Genomic DNA, 20809 nt, shown 5'->3' with positions numbered 1-20809 from the left:
GGAGTAGGAGGGTGAGGGAGGAGTAACTTGGTTACTCTAAAGGATCAAAGCAGAAAAGCAAATCCAAACTCATGAACTAAATGCAGTCCATCATCTTAGGATACATGTGTGTTCATAAATTAAATTGCACCCAAGAACATTTCTGAGTACAGAGCACATTGTCAAAACAGTCTGTGGCATGGCTTTGACTTAAATGAAATAACATTGTCTGAAACATGACCTTACAGGTTGGCTGTTTTATGCATCTGCAGTGTATATGTTCAGCTATCCATATAAAGGTGACTGATATTGCAGGAAGAAATCTCTTAAGATAGATAAAGAATGTGACAGAGTAATAAGGATTGCAGTTATCACACCCACCTATAAAAATTTTACCAGTAAAGGGATGCTTACATACTTTTCAAAATGAAAACATAATACCAGGATTTACAAATTAAGTCAGATTGCAAATTTATGCTCCACCGGACGATATAAAGCTGGTTAACATAGGCAACAAACAGGAGTGTAAATTGACTAAAAGATTCATGCTGTGTTGGAAACAGTGGGGACTAGCACAAATGATAAAAAGAAAGGAGAAAAATTATAGCAATTAATATGCCATCTGATGTCTTCCCCTCTGGGAAATTAACATTAAAAGACTTACTACATGATTTCTCAGAAATTTTATTCCTCTGCAATTAGATTTTATGTGATATTCCCTTAAAGGCAGTATACACTCTATGCTCTCTGGAGGCTGTTTTCCTTCAATTACTCGCCCATGCTCAGGAGGAAGATACTGGCAGTCAGTCAGGACTTCCACAGCACAAGAACAATATTCTTAAGAAATAAAAGCAAACACACTTTCCCTGCAAGTGTGTTTCCCTGCAACACACTTGCAGGGAAAAATTCTGCTCTTAGTTTCCAAGTTTGAACAAGTAGAAATAAGTGAATTATACATGTTACCTGGAAAACAGAAGCATTGTTTTCTGTTATTGACACAGCTCAGACCTTTTAACTGTTGCACAATTACCTCCAAACTCATGACAATATGAACTACAATGATCCCAAGTGTAAATGAGTAACCAAGCAGCTTTTGAAGGGAAGAGGAGAAGCATGTTTATGGATTGATTGCATTCTACAATACCAGATAATGCTATCATACAAATAGCAAACATCCCTAACTGCTACTTCATGAGATTGGCTTTATCGCTGAGATCACAGGCAGGAAGCCCAGAGTACGTACAGGCATGACAGTGTATCACAGTGTCACATCCCACAGTGCAAACAAGGTAAGTCCTCTCCTTGTTTTACCATTGCAGGACAGAAACGGGGTAGGCTCTGTCCCCACACATGGTATTTCGGAGAACAGAATAGGTCTGTGAATACAGCTTGCCCCCACTTAGCTCTGTATAGCGCTCACCCCATTTACCTTTAAGAGCTCACTATCTCAGAGGTCCAAATTCTTCAGTGCAACTGTAACTGCTTTGCAAAACAAAGCAGCCTTCATGTGGTTTATTGAGCTTCTTAAGAATTTTCCTTATGTAACACAAAACTCAGGTAATCCACAGACACGAAAGTAAAGCCTTTGCTGTTTGAACATTTCACATCGCTGGTAGGGGAGCATCTGAGGCAAATGGGCCATGGTTAAACATCTCCTGCTCTTAGAGATTCCTGCTCTTAGAAATATGTGCTTCTTGCAAGTTTCTTCAGGCTGCTCCAAACAGCTCTAGAGTCTTGGACTTGCACAGATTGGATCAAGGAGTGGAGGGTACCAAAGGGGATAGCTGCCCCCATTTTACCAAAGCACAACTTAGCTGAGGTGCAAAAGGGTTAAACTCTGACCGTCAAATCTACATCACCCAGATCATTCCAGCAGTTTTTCCACCCAGAACCACTTTAGGTAATAAGTTTTAATTTCCAAACATTTTTACTAGATTTGAGCAGCAACTAAAGAACAATACTGCTGAGTTAAAATAGAAATGAAAATCCCACACACTCTGCTATTACTATTTTCTTTCACTCATTTTCCAGAGTCTACTTATAGTTATGCCTGGTTACAGTTATTTTTTCCATTGTTGCCTTCAGTGTCCAGAAGGGCATTTTACTTTGCTATATAAAATAAAATATAATAATAAAAAAAAAGGTAAAATATTACATTTCCCCCAATATTTAAAAGTTTTTCTTTGGATATTTATGTATTTTGTAAAAATGGTATTTTGCAAGAGAATATCATGGGAAATTTCCATTGCAGTGTGTCGTACACAGGAGCTCAGAGTGTTCAAAACAAAATATCTCAAAAGTGGATCCATGCAGAGATGGTGAGGGCAAAACAGGAGTGTTTGAAAGGAATTCACTCTGTGCCTTCTGAGTCAGTGCCATCTGACTGCTTCTGTGGGCCTCTATCCTCCAGCTCACCTGGCATGGAAAAAAGTTGCAGCACTGCTACCATACCAAAACAGAGCAGGGAGTGTCACCCTGCCCACCCCTGGCTCCAACAGTAGTCAGGGATGGAGCAAAAACTTAACTTATCCAATTCTTTTTCCCCCACCCCTTTCCAAAATGGACAAAATTGCCAAGTTTTAATCTATTTCACACCAGCAAATCAGGCTTCCCAACTCAACATCCAAATGCTTTGTTTCTTTCCAGTCAAAATCAAGAACTTTGGAGAAGATAAGGTGTTCTATGAAAATATGTACTCAGTGGTCTGTCATAAGAGAAAAAAAACAAGTACTAGAAAGAAAACAACAAGAACAAAAAATTTGCCTCATTATAAATCTATTATGTGCCAAAAAAGTCAATGGGAAAGAAGTGGGTCCTATAGAACAGAGGAAAAAAAAGCAGAGAAAAGCAATAAGGCAAAATATAAAAGTTCTAATAGCTTTAAACAGAGATTTAGCAGGGAGACTAGATTCTTTAGCCTAAAGAAGACAGAGCAGGTATAAGAACAGGTGTCAACAAAAGGACATAGCAGAAATCTATAAGTTGAAGGGAGAAGGTGCATAGAGCTTGGCTGTTCCATTTGTTTGTACCTCTGTACAAAATACATTTGTATCAAATGAAAATGCAAGGTGGTGGACTCAAAATAAACAAGAGATTCTTCTTCAATGACACAGTTAAACAATGGACAACCTCTAGGCATAGAACTTCATAAGTACCAGACACTCACAAGGGTGAGAATGCATTTGGGAAAATGTAAGGAAGAAAAATGATACCTGGTAACCTTCACTAACATGACTAATGCTCCTGTTGGCTAAGAGAATTTATGGCCACAAATTCCTTGAGCCTAGAAGATTGTCCTTCATAAGATCTATACACAGTTTCCCTGTTGCTATAGTATTGCTTGGTACCAGATAGTGGCTGCTTGCAGAGACAAGAGAACCAATGAACCTTCACATACATCCCACTGAACTATCACATGTTCAATACTCATGTTTTTCTTCCATACACGTACAAAAGAATAGCTGATGCTGAAAAAATAGCAGAAAAGAGCTATTCTTAGCAGAAAAGGATACAACCTGATTAGATTACAACCTGTAAAATACACTGAGTTGCATTCCAAATCTTCTACAGGGATCCTAATTTACTGATTTATATCATCACACCCAGAAACACTATGTAAGTAAATGTTTCTGAGATAGATTTATGTTAGTATTCAGTTCTCAGGCCTGCAGCCTCTGATAGTTCAGATGATCAAAATAAAATGGAAGTTTTCTTGAAAAGGGGAAATTGTTGCCTGGAAATTCCTGTAACATCTTTCACCTTGCAATGTTTTCAGCACATTACTTAACAACAAACAACACAGAAAATGAACTTTGTTCTCTATTATCATACTGGAGCTTTCCCACATGCAGCCAAAGCAAGCTCTGGGATCACAAAGGGTGACTACATATTGATTTTACAACAGACTGCACATATTTAAGAGAGTACCAATGACAGCTTTTGCTATCAACACACCTCACTTTCCCAAAAAGTTGTAAATAAAACTTTACTCAACTTCCAGCTGCAGAATTTCTCTGCTTCTGACTATTTTTGGTTAACAGTTCATATCTAGATACTTGCAAGTTACATATCCAGTGTCTGAGATAAACAGGTCATTCTAACCCAACTTTTTTTCATTTTACAAGCCATTTGCTGAGTCACATGTACTCATACCTCTGAGAAAAAGAATAATCCCACAGAGCTCTCTGGAATTTAAGTTTTCGCAGTGAAACTTTTTATTACTTAGCTGATAGAGGACAGCAATTTTCTTCTTCACCCTTACTTGCCTAAAACTAAAAACATCTTTTCAGGCTGTAGTAATAATAATTGTAAAAGTCCCACATAACTCAGCCATCTTGTATCTTCTTTTGTCCCAGTAAACTGTTTCTTTTGATGTGAATTACAGGCATTTCACTGGGTGAGACACAAACACACACCGTGCCTGGTCTGGGACTGTATCTGTCTTTCTGCTCTGCGTCCGCTCAGGGCCTATTGGAACCCAGATGGCAGTTCATAGGAATGAAGTTCTTTCTATTATTGCAATAAAAGATAAGCACAGCTCATCAGTTTAAGCATCAGAAATAAAAGCAAAAATCTCAGTATTTTTTACTACAAAAACAGTTTCCTTTGCAAAGATACAGGTATTTTAGCTAATAGTTTTTAGCTGTAAGCGAGCTCATACTTGTTTAATGTCTGTCTCTTTACCTCAGAGAGGTATGGTATGGGTTTCAGAGCAACACAGGGATAATAACCATTTTAGGAAGCTAAACACGCATTATTACATTTGATGTTCCCAAGACATCCCTTGGTGTGTGGTCAGGTTACAGATTATTTAGCTGTTTTCAGAGTTTCCTTGACCTGTGTTAACTGTGGCTAAAGTTTATCTCTCATTTCCTGCTCTGTTCCCATCATCAACTCCAACTCCTGGTTACACTGTCCCCCATCAAAGTCAAGACTAAGTGAGTCACAGCTTAGAGCTCTGGGAAAGCTTCTGTCCCATCCTAGAGGCTGGCTGCTTCCTACTTTTTCCTCTCTCGTGTCTGGCATGAGCTGAATGAATCTCAACACTGGTTGTCAAAATGCCATGAGCCTAGGGACAGTTTAACTACCCAAGATCAGGCCTCTTTTAATGAGACAAGAAACAGCAGAGGCCTCCAAAACTACCTTAACTGAGTTACTTCAGTTGTGCTCCATTTTCTTCACTAGAAAATGTGTCAGTTATTTCACCTCTTCCGCATGTCTCTTTTGTAATTATATAGACTAAACATTCATTAAGTTTTCAGTTAATATGTATTTGTCTGCCAGCTCTCCCTGAGAAGATACTGGCCATTCAGTAGGGCTGCTTTGAGCTCTCTTGTACACCTTTCAAAGTGTCACCCCTGCACCGAACCATATTGCAACTAAGGACAGACTATCAGTTCATAAGCGTTTCAGTTTCAAAGCATCAGAATTGTTTTATAGTCCTTTACTGAACCTGAAGTCAGTAAATCTGCTTTTGAAATATAGCATACAACAGAGTTCATGCTCCATTGGAATGGGAGGCAGGCAACTGTCAACACAGAAATTTACAGCTGCCTTGCCTAGTCAGGCACAGCTTTGCCCTATAAACTGGGCCATACTGTCTTCTCACACCGTGTCTGGCACCCTTAGTAAACCAAACTCAGCTCTACAGCATGCTTTGTTCCTAGAGTATTTACCAAGCAACTTTAGAATGAAGGACACTGCGTATGCATGACAGTTCTACACATTTGAAATCCAGACTGTCTTGGGTGCTGCAGCACTGGTGACTTATGTGCAGGCCTAAGCACACAACTTTCTCTGTATGAAATCAAGGACTTGGTGCAAAACGTATAGAGACAGAGAAGTAGCAGAAGATGTGTAAGGAGATGTAGAGGGTAAAACTAAGAGGTTCCAGGTTAATTAATTTCAAATTATGAGTATTTTAGGCTGTGATTCTTCACAGATCAAGTGAGCGTGGCATCTGAAACCAGTCAAAATTCATTGTAACTAGAAATATTAATTCACATAGGCTGTTTTAAAGATTCCAGGATCCACAAGCTTGTTTTTAACAACATTAATTTCTTCAATGTCATTTTTGGCTGATATTTGAATAACCATATTCTTAGACCCCTTGTTCTCCTCTAGTGTAAGACTGTCTCAAAACCTAAAATGCGTATTAGACTGCCTTACACAGAATTACAGATGCAGTTAGCCTCAGTACTCCAGAAAACCTTATCTGTAAAATGTTGTAGAGAGACAGATTTTTATGGGTGAAAGGAGCAAAAAACTGAGCAGACAGGTTGTAAATCACATAGTGGTAACTTTCTTTCACAGTGAGGTCAGAGTGTCTTAAATACATACACATTTGAGCCTGTTTATGTGCCAAGTAGGTACCTTTAGATGCAAAGGTAAACGGTCCTCTTCTACCTGGGAAAGGAAAATCCTGTTTCACTGTTTAGAGCAGAAGATGAGACATAGAGGAAACAGAGCGATGGGTGAACAACCACAGAAGCACACATCTCACAGAAGTTTCAAAAAGAGAATGCACACCCACGATGTGTACGGTAGGGTTAAGGGACTGATGGGAGGTGCAGCTGACCCACAAAGGGCTGCATGCATAGTGAAGCTTATTGTTCATTATCATTGCATTCCTTTCCTAATTGCTCCAAGCTGTAAAAAAGTCTTGTTTACAGGTGAACCCTCTGCCTTCTTTATTGTATTTTTCACTGAAATTTCATATTACCTCAGGTTTTTTGCATCTTTAACAGATACCTGTTGGCTGAGAAGATTAGAGAATTTGTTACTACTCCTGCTCAAGAATGACAATTCAGCAGTGTCCAAATCAGTCTGTTTTACAGTCTGTTTGTCTGTTTTACAGACAAAGAAGATAAAACTTTAGGCAAGGATTGTTTGTACCCCTTAAATACTTGAAGCAGCTCTCATTTCAGAGTCACATCATACAAGTAATACATTATGGAACAATTAGAAAATCAGACTGTAATATCACCAGACCATAGCTTCCTCTGGGCAAATAGGGATATCAGCAAGTTATACAGCTTGGGTACACAAAAAATAAGGGAACCTCAGAGTACCAAGAGGAGAATTTTTCCAAGACAGTGCTTACAAATTTTGTTTTGAAATTGATTAAAATTGTTTAAAAACTTCTTACCTATTTTTCCCACTATTTCCCTCTGGATGTTTTGGTTTGGTTTAGTTTTTGGGGTTTTTTTAGCTATAAGTAGCACCTGGAAAATAATTCACCCTCATTTTCTCAGCAGACATTCCTGCTTTTCTGTATTTCCAAGAGCAGGGTAGCTATGGTATCAGTACACAGTTTTAACCTATTAGTTTGCTGAAGGTTTTTGAAAACGTTTGTACCCAAGTACAAATATATTCAGGGTGACTCAGCTGTGATTTTCCATAGTGAGAAATGAATTCACATACAAATTTGGAAGCTTGTGTAAATAGAGAATGAGCCCAGAATCTGAGGAAGAATAGAAGGGGATAGGTTGCATATTTGCCCGAGACCAAAAACTGTGCATCACAAATGTTGCCCAAGTCACAAAGTCAGTGGGACTTTGAGCCAGATACTGGTAGAATGTATCTGTTCAAGCAGATAAACATCTTGCTGCATTTCCATAGAAGAGAAACTTACATAACTGTTAACAGAGCAGGCAAGATGTGGTGCTTATTCCAGCAATGTGTCATTCATCTTGACTTTAAAATAGGGCTGAAAATAACTTTCAGAGAAATCAGTTTTGCATTCCAGATCCACGTATTGTGCTCGTTTTAACTTGCACAGTATTTGCTTCTCATGTACTTGCATAACATCTTTTCAGTTGTAACTCTCTGCTGCTGAGCACAATAGTATCCCAAAACAAGACAAAAAAACCACCAAACCAACCAACCAACCAACAAACAAACAAAAAAAGCCAACAACAAAAAACCACAAACAAACAAAACAAAACAAAACAAAATGTCCCCAAACCAAACCAAACCAAACCAAACCAAAGCAACAAAAACCCCAGAAGAAACAAATGAAAAAAAAATCAAGTCCATGACATCATTTCCAGTGTTGCAGAAGAAAACAACTCTAGCTAGTCCAGACTATTATCCTTGAAAAGGGCACAACTAGAAAATATCGAGCATGAGAATATATATTTCTAGCACAAGCATTCCAATCTTTCAACATGGGCTCAGGAAAAATGAACACCATGTGGAGAAGTCTCATCACATTTCTGTCTACATCCCCCATTATCCTGAGAGCAGTTTCCTATATCAAGGGCACATCTGCTCACAGAAAAAAAAAATTAGTGATAATGTGCGCATGCAAGAGGTAGTTCCAGACCAACAGTATGCATTTGGCGATTTTGCAAAAAGCAGTTAAGGCTATAGCTGAGTATAGCCCTGAGGATCTCAGAAACACACATGAGAAAAGCCAAATAGTCTTTCCTTGTCATTTCCTCAGTACATTCACCCGACAGCACTTCATGCTTAGTAAGGAAAGGTAGGAGATTAAAGGAGAAAAACACAAAAGGAATTAGAAGAAACAGGTAGAAGAATGATTGCATCCTGTAAACAATCTCCAAAGAGTTAGCTTACTTTTATTTTGAGGTTTTTTTGTAAATCCATATCCTTATTAAAAAAAAAAAAAAAAAAAAAAAAAAGGTAAATTTGAGGACACAGAACAGCTAAAACATTACAGACTTTTAAATCTGTGTTCAGCCTCCCGCCTCTTGATTGCAGAAGACAAAAAAATGGAAAAATAGCACTCATTTTCTTAGAAGGCTTCTTTTTAGGATGCAGAAAAATTACATAATGTGAAATTTCTGTGGAAAATATAGAAGGAACAGGACTCACTTGTAAACTAGTAACAAGACTTTGTTACAGCTAGCAAAAATTAGGAAAGCAACGAAAACAATAATAATCAACAACAACTCTAAGCTGCACTATCTGTCTAGACCTTCGTGGGTCAGCTGCATCTCCTATTACGCTCAAGCCTTGCTATATATGCTTGCTCTAATGCAGAAGGGTTAGAATCAAACAATCCTCTCTCTCACAGCTGCAGTCCCTTACTGGGGGAAGTCTGTAATGGAAATTTCAACTCTCATTCACACCTTTCCTCAGCAGCACATCTCCATGATGTTTTCAAAACACTAATTCCAAGGAGTTGGACATTGTCATCACAATTGCCATTACTCATGACTGTGTGAAAAACCACAAGTTTTGCCCACAGGAACTGCCACTGTCATTTTGCAATGAGGCCTTGCCTTGCTTGCTAGCATTCCATGACACAAAGAAGTTTGCTGACCAAACCTGAAAACTGTATAGTTTTACAAATGGAGAGTTTCTGACTCCTCCAGTGAAATCCTTGGGCTGGAACCAGCCTCTCAACTTTTCTCTTTACAGCCTGCAGTCTTAGCTGAAGAAGCAAGAACCCACAATCTTCTCCCCAAACAAACAAATAAATTAACACCCAACAAAAACAAAACAAAAGCAGAAAACTGAAAGAGGAACTAAAGAACCTGTAACAGTTCCAAAAAGGAAAACTCTTTCCATAACAAAGAGTAAAACTAGACAGTTAGGATTGTTCTGTTATATACAGGTGTCAGTTTTGATGCAGTACATAGCAGACTTGACCTCAAGACACGAACTGCAACAAGATTTGGTGGACAACAATTACTGATTTTGCTCTGAAAGAATAAAGTCAGAGTTGCTGCAAAGAAACATGCCTGCCATAAGGCACTAATCACCCTTGGTGCAGCTCAGCACTCATCCTGTTGAAATTCTTGGTACCCGCACTAGCTCAACCTGTGCAATGGCTGAATTGCGTTCCCATGGTGGAACATGGTGTCATGCACTTTCACAGGGATCACTCTTACAAAGAGACAGCGTCAGGTGGAAGACCGAGCCCCTGGATTTTGCACTGGTAATAGTGCCATAGTTGTTTCATTTCAATAACAGCAACTGCGAAAGTATGCATTAATCCCCCACTAGGGCACATGCCAGTCAAGCCAGTGTATATAGCTTCTCAGTTTTGAACAGTGCTCAGATGCAATAACAAAGTCAATGCTGATGCTGACTTTTGTAGAAATAAATATAGAAACAGGTATAACCCACATATCAGGAAGTGCAGCCTTTTCTGTGCTGGACATGTCTCAAATCTGTGCTGGTCACACCTAAAATCTGTGCTTAAGAAGCTATTTTTAATGTCTAATGACTTGTTTTATACTATAGAAGTTCTCAGTTTGGTCACCTGTGTGAGGTAACATCTGTGGTGGTCACAATACAGAGAAATTCAGCTCTTTTTGTAGCAGATGTGGCTTTAGCAATCTAAGATGTCACTGACTTCAGTCACTTAGTTCAGCAATGCAGTAGGTTGTGCATGTCAGCTTCACACTTAATTTATACGGTCATTTACTTAATCTTTTAGTAATACACAAGACTGGACTAAGACTGAGAAAATCATACAATATCCCTTTTGTCAATATACTTGTGAAGACAGCAACACCAGTAGGAAATATAGCTTGGACAGCTAAGGTGTGCAGTTCTCTAAAGTATTACCTGAATATGCATTCCTAGATGCCACAAGCATCTTGGGGTGGAGAGAGAGAATGCCTTAACCCCAAGATCATAATTCTAAATCCAGGACTACTTCATGAAGATATTTTGGAGTTAGCAGTCATGCGACAAACAAAAAAATATATCCCCAAAATATTAAAACTAGCTTTTGATACAATAGATACATGCATGTTTTTTGAGCAGATTTTCTTCACTTAATATGCTAAATAATGTTTTCATAAAACAGCAATCAAGTATCATTAACTTTCTCTTGGAACATTTGAACAGCTTTAGTGATATTTTTAATTACTTGATTTCAGATGAATCACTTTCTGAATTAGAAGCAAACAACTTATAACAAAATATATTTTTGTATCAAATGTCTAGAACATATACATTCTCCTTAAAGAAAAAATCTTGGTTAACAAATGAAGAAAACCAGAAAATAAATCAAAGCAGTGTACAGGATAAACACACAACACTACCAGTGATGTGTGGGTCACATAAATAAAATTTGATTTACTATAGGATCATCAGTAAAATCCGTATGTGTCATGACTTCCCTTAGTGTCACAGCAAAGCAAATTTAAGAAACCTTAACAAAATGGATGCCAGTTTTAACTGTATAGGCTAATGCACATTAACTTTGAATCATACAGCTTGAATATTTTGAGTAATTATGTAAATAACATGAAATTTAAGATTCTCTTATAGGACGGATCCTATGTGCCATTTTTCAAAGGATGATTTTTCACTGATGTATTTGTTTACTGCTAATCCAAACAGTAAGCAAAAAATTTGAGACATAAAACTCTGAACAAACATAGAAAGTAAGCTATCTGTATGAGTTTATATTCACCCACAACTTTACCAGAGTAATCTTTGTATCTTCAAAACAAATTAGAGAAAAATAAGAACATAAGAAGGGTTTTTTGGGATTGATGTGTTTTATCATAGGTGAGTCCTCCAGTATCCAGCAAAGACTAAAATCTCTTCCTGTCAAAAAAAAAGAGGTTGTTGAGGGGATGGGCAGGAGAATCTTCAGCTTCAACTGCCTATTCATGCAATGTCCATGCAATTATTGACCTTAATCTTTGGCTGAAGTTGGCCAACACAGTGAGAATTTATCCATATAGGCAAATATTGTGATCACATTTTTATCAGAAAGCAGATTGGAAATCTGATTTTTACTGGATCATACTGCTATGGGAAAAATTCAAATTAATAGTTTGGTGGTGGAAAACCAAGTCACAAATAGGTCCGATGTAGAAAACAAAAAGAATTGTAAGACTCACCTTCTTACTTAATAAGCAAGAGTGTTAAATTATTAATTGCAAATTTTTCCTTCAGTTTTTCATTTCCTCCTGCAAATATCCAATGCCTTGACACCATTCACAAAGGTCCTCTCTGTTTTCCTCAGATTCTTCTGAAACCAAGCCTTCACTGTTTTAAACTAAGGCAATCAATGCTTTTTGTTTTTCCCCAGTCTGGATGATACCTCTGCCTCTCAGCACAGGTTCAAGAAATTACTCCATAAGTGTATATGGAAAATCAAAGCTACGAGACAAAAGCAACAGTGCATCATCACCAGTCCAGTAAAACCTAAAGGTTTGGTTTACCCACTTTTACACATAAAGTTGCAATACCTGGCAATCTGAAACAAGTGCCAGAGCTAAGCTGTAGCAGCAGGTGAGATGCAATTTTTACCCCTCTATCCAGCAGAAGTTTTTCTTATGCCTCTATGATAGCACTGTTAACTATGTATCTTCTTACCAGCTCCTGCTTGAAATTAAATCCCACTCTGCTAAATAGCCCGATATATCTAACCAGTACACATCTGAAACTTCATTTTTGCAATATTTCCTGGCTATTCTTGATTAAATAGGAGCAAAAAATCCAGAGGTCATCTGGGCATTGTATTGACAGAACTGCAAAACATTTCTGAGAAGTTTCAGAATATTGAATTTTCTTAAGACTTAAAGCATTTGCGCCTCTTTTTAAAATTTACTACTTATTTTTCATTTCATAACGAGGTTTTCAAAACCCTGAGGTCTTTTATTTAATATAGTCTTCAATAAAATTAATTTTCACTTCCAGATGAAGAGATGTAGCTCTCTCACACAGGAATACATATAGTAGTATGTATTTTAGATGCATGTAGCATATACATAGAGAGGGAACAATCATTTCATAGGACCAGGCAAATGACATTGTGCATGAACACCCTGGTTTTCAGTGCTTTGCCTTCAAGCGTTTACAAATTTCCTACAAAAGGCTAATACGCTACATTCTATTTATATTTCTGTACATGGAAAACTTTTTATACTAATTTAATAGTTTTTGTGGATTTATAGTTGTTTTGATTTGATTTTTCTTATTTCAGTAAATTTCTAATTAGGTGGAATTTATGCAATCTGTGAAAAGGAGCACCCAAGCAGAAATGTGCACCAGGTTATCTGAATCTGTTCTAAAACTGCTTTTAGTCAAGCAAAGAAAAATAGTGTTAAAGACCAGCCTATGTCTGGTTGTAATGCTTTTATCTATGCCACATCATGAATGACCTTCTAGAGAAAAAATTTTAAATCCAGTTAACCACTAGGATTTCAAACACCATTTAATGTTCAACAAAGAATTCACCCTTCAAACACCACATTAGTCTTAACATTATTTTGATCCATGGACGAATGTTTCCACTGTATGGCAATAAACTCAACAATATTTAGAAAATATTACAGTTCTTAAAGAGGACTTAAAAAATGATAGGTTTCCCACAAGCTACATACGTCCAGGATGAAGCTAATCTATAGTAGAAAAAAACAGTTTGATTTCATACTCCAAACTCACAGCAAAACATGACTTATATACATAAACTATTTATATCTAAATAAAACTAAGGAAATTCCTGTTCAGGAAATGATCCTATTACACTGAATCAGTGGGGCACTTTCTAGTGCAGTTTTAGTTTCCTTTTCTTTTAGTATTGATTTTTTTATCCAGTTTATTATCTTAATTATGCATACACATATGAATGCTTAACTATGCATACAACCTTCCACACCTTTCTTTAATACTGCTGATATTAGAGTAGGAAATTGTATCGAAAATTACAGTACTCAACTTATGACCCTAATCTGTACTGTTCATGGCCTCACATAAACAACGTACAACATCCAGATTACTCAGACAAGCAGTGAAGAGAATGTAAGAATTGGCTATGTTCTACAGCTATACCTGATAGCAAGATCTTGAAATTTATACTACTATGTAAGCTCAACTACAAATGGTATGTGCAGCTAGGGTTTTCAAAGCTAGAATGAAAAGCAATATATATTTTTTTATTATGTATTTTTTTAATTATTTATTTCTTCTGTGTCTGATGAGAACATGCCTATGTTTGATTTGGAGCTTCTATGTTTATTATTGCCTTTTTACTGCATTCTGTGTCATGTAGATTGCATATACTGAGGTGTAATAAATGCTCTCATCTACAACTGGAAGGAAGAGCTAAAAACCTCGAACAAAATCCCTGTTCATCAATCTCCAAATAAAACAATGGATCAATAGTGGCAATAGTGGTAGTCTTTTGTAAGGCCCATTTTCTTTGATTTTTCTAGTGGCATGCACTAAGATGGGAAGATTAAAGTGCTGTTTGATGGAGCAAATTTTTTCCAAGGAACTGCACATCAGATGTTGGCACTGGAACTTGAATAGTATGAAAGGTGAAAGATTTTAAGTCACACTGCAGGAACAACACACAAGGGAGAATGGCAAAGGAATATGATGAAGAAATTAAAGGAATGATTTTGGAATTTGGCATCTGATTGAAGCCTCAGTGTTTGGAGTTCCTCCAAAACAGTCTTCCATATAAGGAAAATATGTCATTTACTACTCCTTAGATCTGTGTAAGTCTTTTATTACTTACAAACAGCAATTTGATTTCAGTTTGATTAAGAAGTTCCCAGGAGCTTCCCCACAGAGGCTGGCAACCTGTTCCATTCATTCTCATCTAACCTTCATATGAGACCAAAGCAATGAACAATGTTGAAGAAGCAAGATCTGGTCTTTTTTACATAAATGTGCTTTGGGAAAGCAATTACCCTTGCCCAGCCCACTGGATTTGGCAGAAGGATCATAATGCTAAGCTGCCAAATAATATTCAGATCCCAAAGGATCTGAATATTCAGAATATCTGAATATCTGAATATTCATCAGGCAGCCTGATGGCAGTAACATTAACAATCTAGAGTGAAATCATATGCTTTTGGGTCAGACCTCCCATCACCTGTGATATGAACAGAGTCACAACAGGAAATAGTTCCGCAGGAGCTGTGGACTTTTTCTTTAAAAGAGGTATGTTGAAATGTACAGCACACTCCCTATTTGCATTTGATCTAATATTTTAGACAAACCACAGAAAACGTAAGGATATCTTTGCTAGCAGGCTGCAGGTTCATTCAGTTTCATTCCAAATGTTTAAAGACCTTGGCATTAGATGCAAAGTGAGAATTAAAGTTAAAAAAAAAAATTCTCTTTGCCTGATTCTTCAGGGTGAGCTGTTGTTGACACTGTTGATACCACAGCATTCATCAAAGTGCCAACATTTTTAAGAGGAAGGAAATCTCCTTACCTCTACTCTCACAGAGGAATTTTAATAAAGAGTGCCCAGAGCCACAGACACTGCTGCTACCCAGGCATGTAACGCGCAAGCCTAAAGTTAACAGCTGCCACTCCTCAGTTTTTGAGTTCAAGCTGTTTCTCAGTGGTAGCACAACAGATACAACTGGATACACAAATGCATGTCAGCAATTTTGAGCAGCAGGTTTGTATGATATCTTTAATTTGTTATTAGGTGTTTGGGTAGTAGGTGATTTGTGATCTGTTGGCTATTCACATGAAGAGGTGAAGTTCGTCCTGCTGGAATCCATTTCATGGTTAACTGAAATTCCAGAATATTCTTCCAGGACTATTCTTTATGGTCAAAGACTCAGCTTGAGAACTATCATTACTATTCATATTTGTTTCTCAGTAGGGCTGCCTGGGAAATAGATCAGGGAATATTTTCATATAAATCTTGAAATGGATGTTCACTTTATAATAAAAAATTAAAATACAATGTTGTCTTATTAATATCTTACTCTAGCATCAATCCAACTTTCAAGGCAGATTAGGCAGTGATCATAAAATAAATGAGAAAGACTGATTTCAAAGCTTTAGGCTTTATCCAGTCTTTTCTACTCTGACTTGACTGACAGGAGATACCTACATAAATAGGTTCACAAATCCAGTGAGATTTAAGTGTAGATAAATTAAATGCTCTGATGTTAAACAAACATTATTTCTAACTGTCATGACTTGTGTACTCACTAAAATAACCAGAAATACAGTGTATTATAATGTCATAAAATAAGATAAATTACACTACACTTTAATTTGGAATACTTCAGTAAGGAGAAGACTTAAACCCTAATTTAAGTACTTCAATACTATATATTTTATTTGCTATTGCAAGGGAAAAGAGTGAGTCATCCAAGCTGATATTTTCCGCTGTAGACAAGTTTAAAATTCACAGTGATCAGGTCTCTAAGTGAAAGTTTTAGAGAAAATATTTTTTGTTAAAATCTACTGCTAAGTTCTAATTTCCTATGCAAAAAGACAGATATTAGAAGCAAAGCATTTTTATTGGTTTTGGGTTGATATCCTGCATCCGACTTGGTAAAAGGTAGGACTTGGTAGGAAACTACATTTAACTACATTAACACTATGTAAGCTTACACAAGGGGTTTTCTAGAGTTGCAACCTATAGTTGATGATTGCTAAATGGACTTAAATTTGAAAGCCCACTACACAGAGGAGTTTAACTTGTTCTGATCGGTGTGATCAGTCGCATAAGATGTATGGTAGACAATGCAGTTATTTTTCTTTCTATAGATCACAGATTCCAGGAATCAGAATTTCTTAATTAGAAAATTTAACATTGCACATTTATGAGTGCAGTTTAACTGGTTTTGTAAAAGAAGATATGACCAAGATATTTACCACTGGTACTGTGTTTTTCTATATCTGTACCTCCATTGCACAGACTCTACATCGCTTGTACATAACTCCTTTGGGAGGGAAGCTACAGGACAGAACAGCAATTCAGGTACACTGGGCTTTGTTCAGTCCTCTTCACCTGTGGTAAGAAGGAAGGAAGACATGAGTGCTGTTCTAATTAGCTGGGGGTTTAGCAGCCTTAACTAGTACAACCCAACTAGATTTGCTGCTGCTGAGACTTATCTAACTCCTCATAATATAACTGGCACATTGCTTCCAAATGTAAAGTTTTGAAATGTAGTGAGAGCTTTTGCTCCCAGCAATGTATCGTTAAGAACTCTCTGCCTGCAAATCCATCAAGGTGGCTGCTGGAACACTCGCTATCACCCCCACTAAGTTCCCACTCCTCAGGGAGAACAGAAAATAATAGGCCTGTGTGGATGTCTGAATGCCTACGCACGCATTTTTCATGAGTTTTTTTCTTCAATGCTAGCACTCTCAACCGAGCACCTTTCTGCTAACATCAGATCTCAGGTACAGGCAGAGATTTAGCAAATGTACATTATTGCCTAGGTGACTAAAAATAAGCAAAAGCTAAAAATAGTTAGCTAAAAGTATCTAAAAATAAATGAGACCTGAAATAATAGAGCGCCAAAGGACTTTTCAATAATAAAGTCAGGATTAGGCATGGTAAAATTGCTTGGATAAGTGTATATTCAAAAATGTTGGCAGTTTGTATATGTTGACTAATCTGAATTAAGCATGCCAGCAGTTTGTCAGGTTGTAAAATTCAAACATATTGGTTAAAAAAATATAGCCAAATAATTAATATTTTTCATTCTTCTAGTTTTCCTTACCTATTATTAATCCATTCAAGAAGCATAGGGCAACAATTGATGTTTGTAGAGACTGGGGAGTAACGCTGGAAAGCACTGCTGTGGAAAGAGACCTGGGGATCCTGGTCAAGGGCAAGTTGAATATCAGCAGTGCCCTGGCAGCCAGGAGGGCCAACTATGTCCTGGGGGGCATCAGGCAAAGCATCACCGGATGGTTGAGGGAGGGGATTTTCCTGCTCTGCTCTGCACTGGCATGGCCTCACCTTGAATATTGTGTGCAGTTTTGGTCACCATGATACAAGAAAGATATTAAGCTATTAGAGAGTGAACAAAGAAGGGCAAAAAATGCTGAAGGGCCTTGAGGAAAAGCTGTATGAGGAGTGGCTGAGGTCACTTGGTGTGACAAACTTGGTATGTTCAGTCTAGAGAAGAGGAGACTGAGGGGAGACCTCACTGCAGTGCAGAACTTCTTCACAGGGGGAAGAGGAGAGGTAGGCACTGATATCTTTCTGTGATGACCAGTGATAGGACCTGGGGGAATGGTCTGAAGTTGTGTCAGGTGAGGTTTAGGTTGGGTATTAGAAAGAGGTTCTTCACTCAGAGAGTGGTTGGGTACTGGAACAGGTTTCCCAGAGAAGTGGTGACAGTACCAAGCTTGACAGAGTTCAAGTGTTTGGATGATACTCTCAGGCACATGGTGTGACTCTTGGAGACTGTCCTGTGCAGGGATGAGGGTTGGACTTGATGGTCCTTCCAGCTCTGTCTTCTGTGATAAGTGTCAGGATTTGTTTCAATGCTTTACATAAGACATGTAGTTTGGCTTCCAGGTTATTCTGATAAATATTTAAGAGAGATTACATTGTCATTATTATTTTACAGAATTCTCTGAAATTTCTTTACATAATTGGTTTTAGCTAGCTACATTATCTTCTTCTCCCTTCCCTGAAAACAGATGAATAGATTAAAGCATTTGGGTTTTTTCTGTGCTGAGGAATAGATTTAGAAAATTTAAAATCAGCTACTGAGCTTGAATCCCCTTTTGGAGGCCCATAAGAAGTAAAGTCATAGGATTTCCTAAAAGGAAGTTAAAAATACAAAGAGAAATTGTCTGTTTCTTTTTGTCCTCCCCTTATAGAAGGCAGGTTTTATCCATTTTCTTTAAAAACACATCATATAGAAACAAGAATCTCATCCTGTCAGTGACAAAGAAAAGGCGTTAATTGCACAAATGCCAGTACCTGTGGCAGGGTTACTGTAAAAATCTGCTGTTTGAGCTGAACTTTCTTTTCAGTGCTTGCCCCATTAGACATAGACACTGAAAAAAGCAGAGGTTCCTTAGCCACAGTAGCTGCACACTGTACCAATAGTACTAGAAAGAGAATCATGACTAGAGCCCTGGGGACTTAGGGTTCTGGGTTCCTGGCAAGGTCACAGATTTCCTCCGTGTGCTTGGCTAAATCGTCAGGCTCCACTGAGCCAGAGTTTTTGCGTAAGTATTTCAGCACTACATCACATAGATTGACACCTAATACCTTTAAGTAATTCACACATGTTCCTGTATTTCTTGCACTGCTAAGTGGAAATAATGCCATCTTTTACCTGTAGAGTGGTGTGAAGCTTAAGTCTTTAACACATCTAAAACTGTCTTAAAATCTCACATTGAAACTGTGGAGACCAATAACACTCACTTGTACTATTGTTTTTGATTTTCTTGTGCATAACACTATCTCCATAAAATAAATATTTAAAGAAGGAACAAGTTCCATTTCAAATTTTTGACCAAACCTTAAAAAATACCACTTCACACTTCTGTAACATCAACAAAGTATGTTAAAAAGGCATTCAGTTTCTTTACCACATGTGCTGGGAACATGCATCTTGAATTATATAGTCTGGCCTAGTCAGTAAGCAGTGATTCATTTCCTACCTAAGTCTTTTTGTTACTGGATACAAGAACCATTTAGTGTTAGTGTAAAAACCAGTAATAAACCATGACAATCAACGTGGAGGAATGATACATAGCTGCAGCAGGGAAGCTACAGAGACAGTTCCAAAAGAAGAAACAAAGGGTGGATGGAGCAGTCTAGGAGTCCCTTGGTGAGTGGTAAAGCAACCTACCTGCTGATTTTGTCTCTTAGAGAGCAGGTAGTGTTACTCACCAATCAATCCAGCTCTCTTACTGCTACCTGTGCTTTTGTATGAATGCTAATAACATGTTGAGATGACACACAGCAGGTCAGAAGTGACTTCAGTGTGCAGGAGGCTTAGTTGGAGTAATAAAGGTAGAAATAAACACATGACTAGAGGTTAGTCAGGTACAAATACATTTTGGAAACAAGTACTGATTTACATCAGAGTCAACAGGAAAGCTTTAGCCTTTTTGACAAAGAACATCCAAGGAAGGAAGAATTGTAACAAAACATTAGGCCAAGCTCTCAAAGTGAAGGAGTAAAACACCCAGGTATAGATTCTCAGTCCTACAAAGTACAGGTTTAAAATTCAAAAGAGGCAGGTAATGAAAGATTACTAGAAATCAAAATATAGTAATAGCATAGTCAGAGAGAGTTAGCTCCTACATGAAAAGAGAAAACAGCTAGAAGACCATATGTACAATAGGGATAAAACTTTTTGTATCATATTCTGGTGTCTCTACATATGTCAGGAGTACAGAAATGAGAAGCAGTGAGAAACTGAGTGTGCAGCCAAAGCCATGACAGCATTGAAACCAAGGAAATGTGGTAGAACAAACTTCAATATAAGTACTGGTATGAGTGTGTAAATTATTTGCAAAGAATAGAGGGGAAAATTCAAGAATATAATTTTTCAGCATATATATTTACTCTGAGTATCGAGAACAGATCAAACAGTAAAGAAAAGCATTAATAAAGAAGAACTATGTCATAGTAGAGTTCTAGTTCTAGATGCCTGTGGGAGGCATAGAGGAAGTCTTATGACACGTCAGTCTAAGACCCTCAAGACCCTCAAATACCCTCTTAGACAAACTTCCAAAGAAATATTTGGAATAAAGGAAGGAAAAGTATTAAGAAATAAAGAATGATTCAGTAATATTTGAAGGTAGAAGATAATTTGCATGAGTTTAATGAGAAATTAGGTGTTATTCTAAGAAATGGAAATATTAGAACAGGGATAGTGTCCTCCAGAAAAGCAGATTTCAGTAAACTCTGGACATGGACAGGTAATATCTCTTGACAGATTGCCCAAGGGTTCAAGGAGCATTAGCTGTAACTTAAGAACATATATTCAACATGCAGCAGTAAATTGTGAACCACAAAAAAAAAAAAAAAAAAAAAAAAAAAAAAAAAAAAAAAAAAAAAAAAAAAAAAAAAAAAAAAAAAAAAAAAAAAAAAAAAAAAAAAAAAAAAAAAAAAAAAAAAAAAAAAAAAAAAAAAAAAAAAAAAAAA

The sequence above is a fragment of the Empidonax traillii genome, unplaced genomic scaffold (genome assembly GCF_003031625.1).
Source record: "Empidonax traillii isolate 1590-97213 ecotype Southwest subspecies unplaced genomic scaffold, ASM303162v1 scaffold47:size1546949, whole genome shotgun sequence".
NCBI classification, from domain to species: domain Eukaryota; kingdom Metazoa; phylum Chordata; class Aves; order Passeriformes; family Tyrannidae; genus Empidonax; species Empidonax traillii.
The sequence above is the reverse complement of the archived record's forward strand: the minus strand, read 5'-3'. Positions refer to the sequence as shown.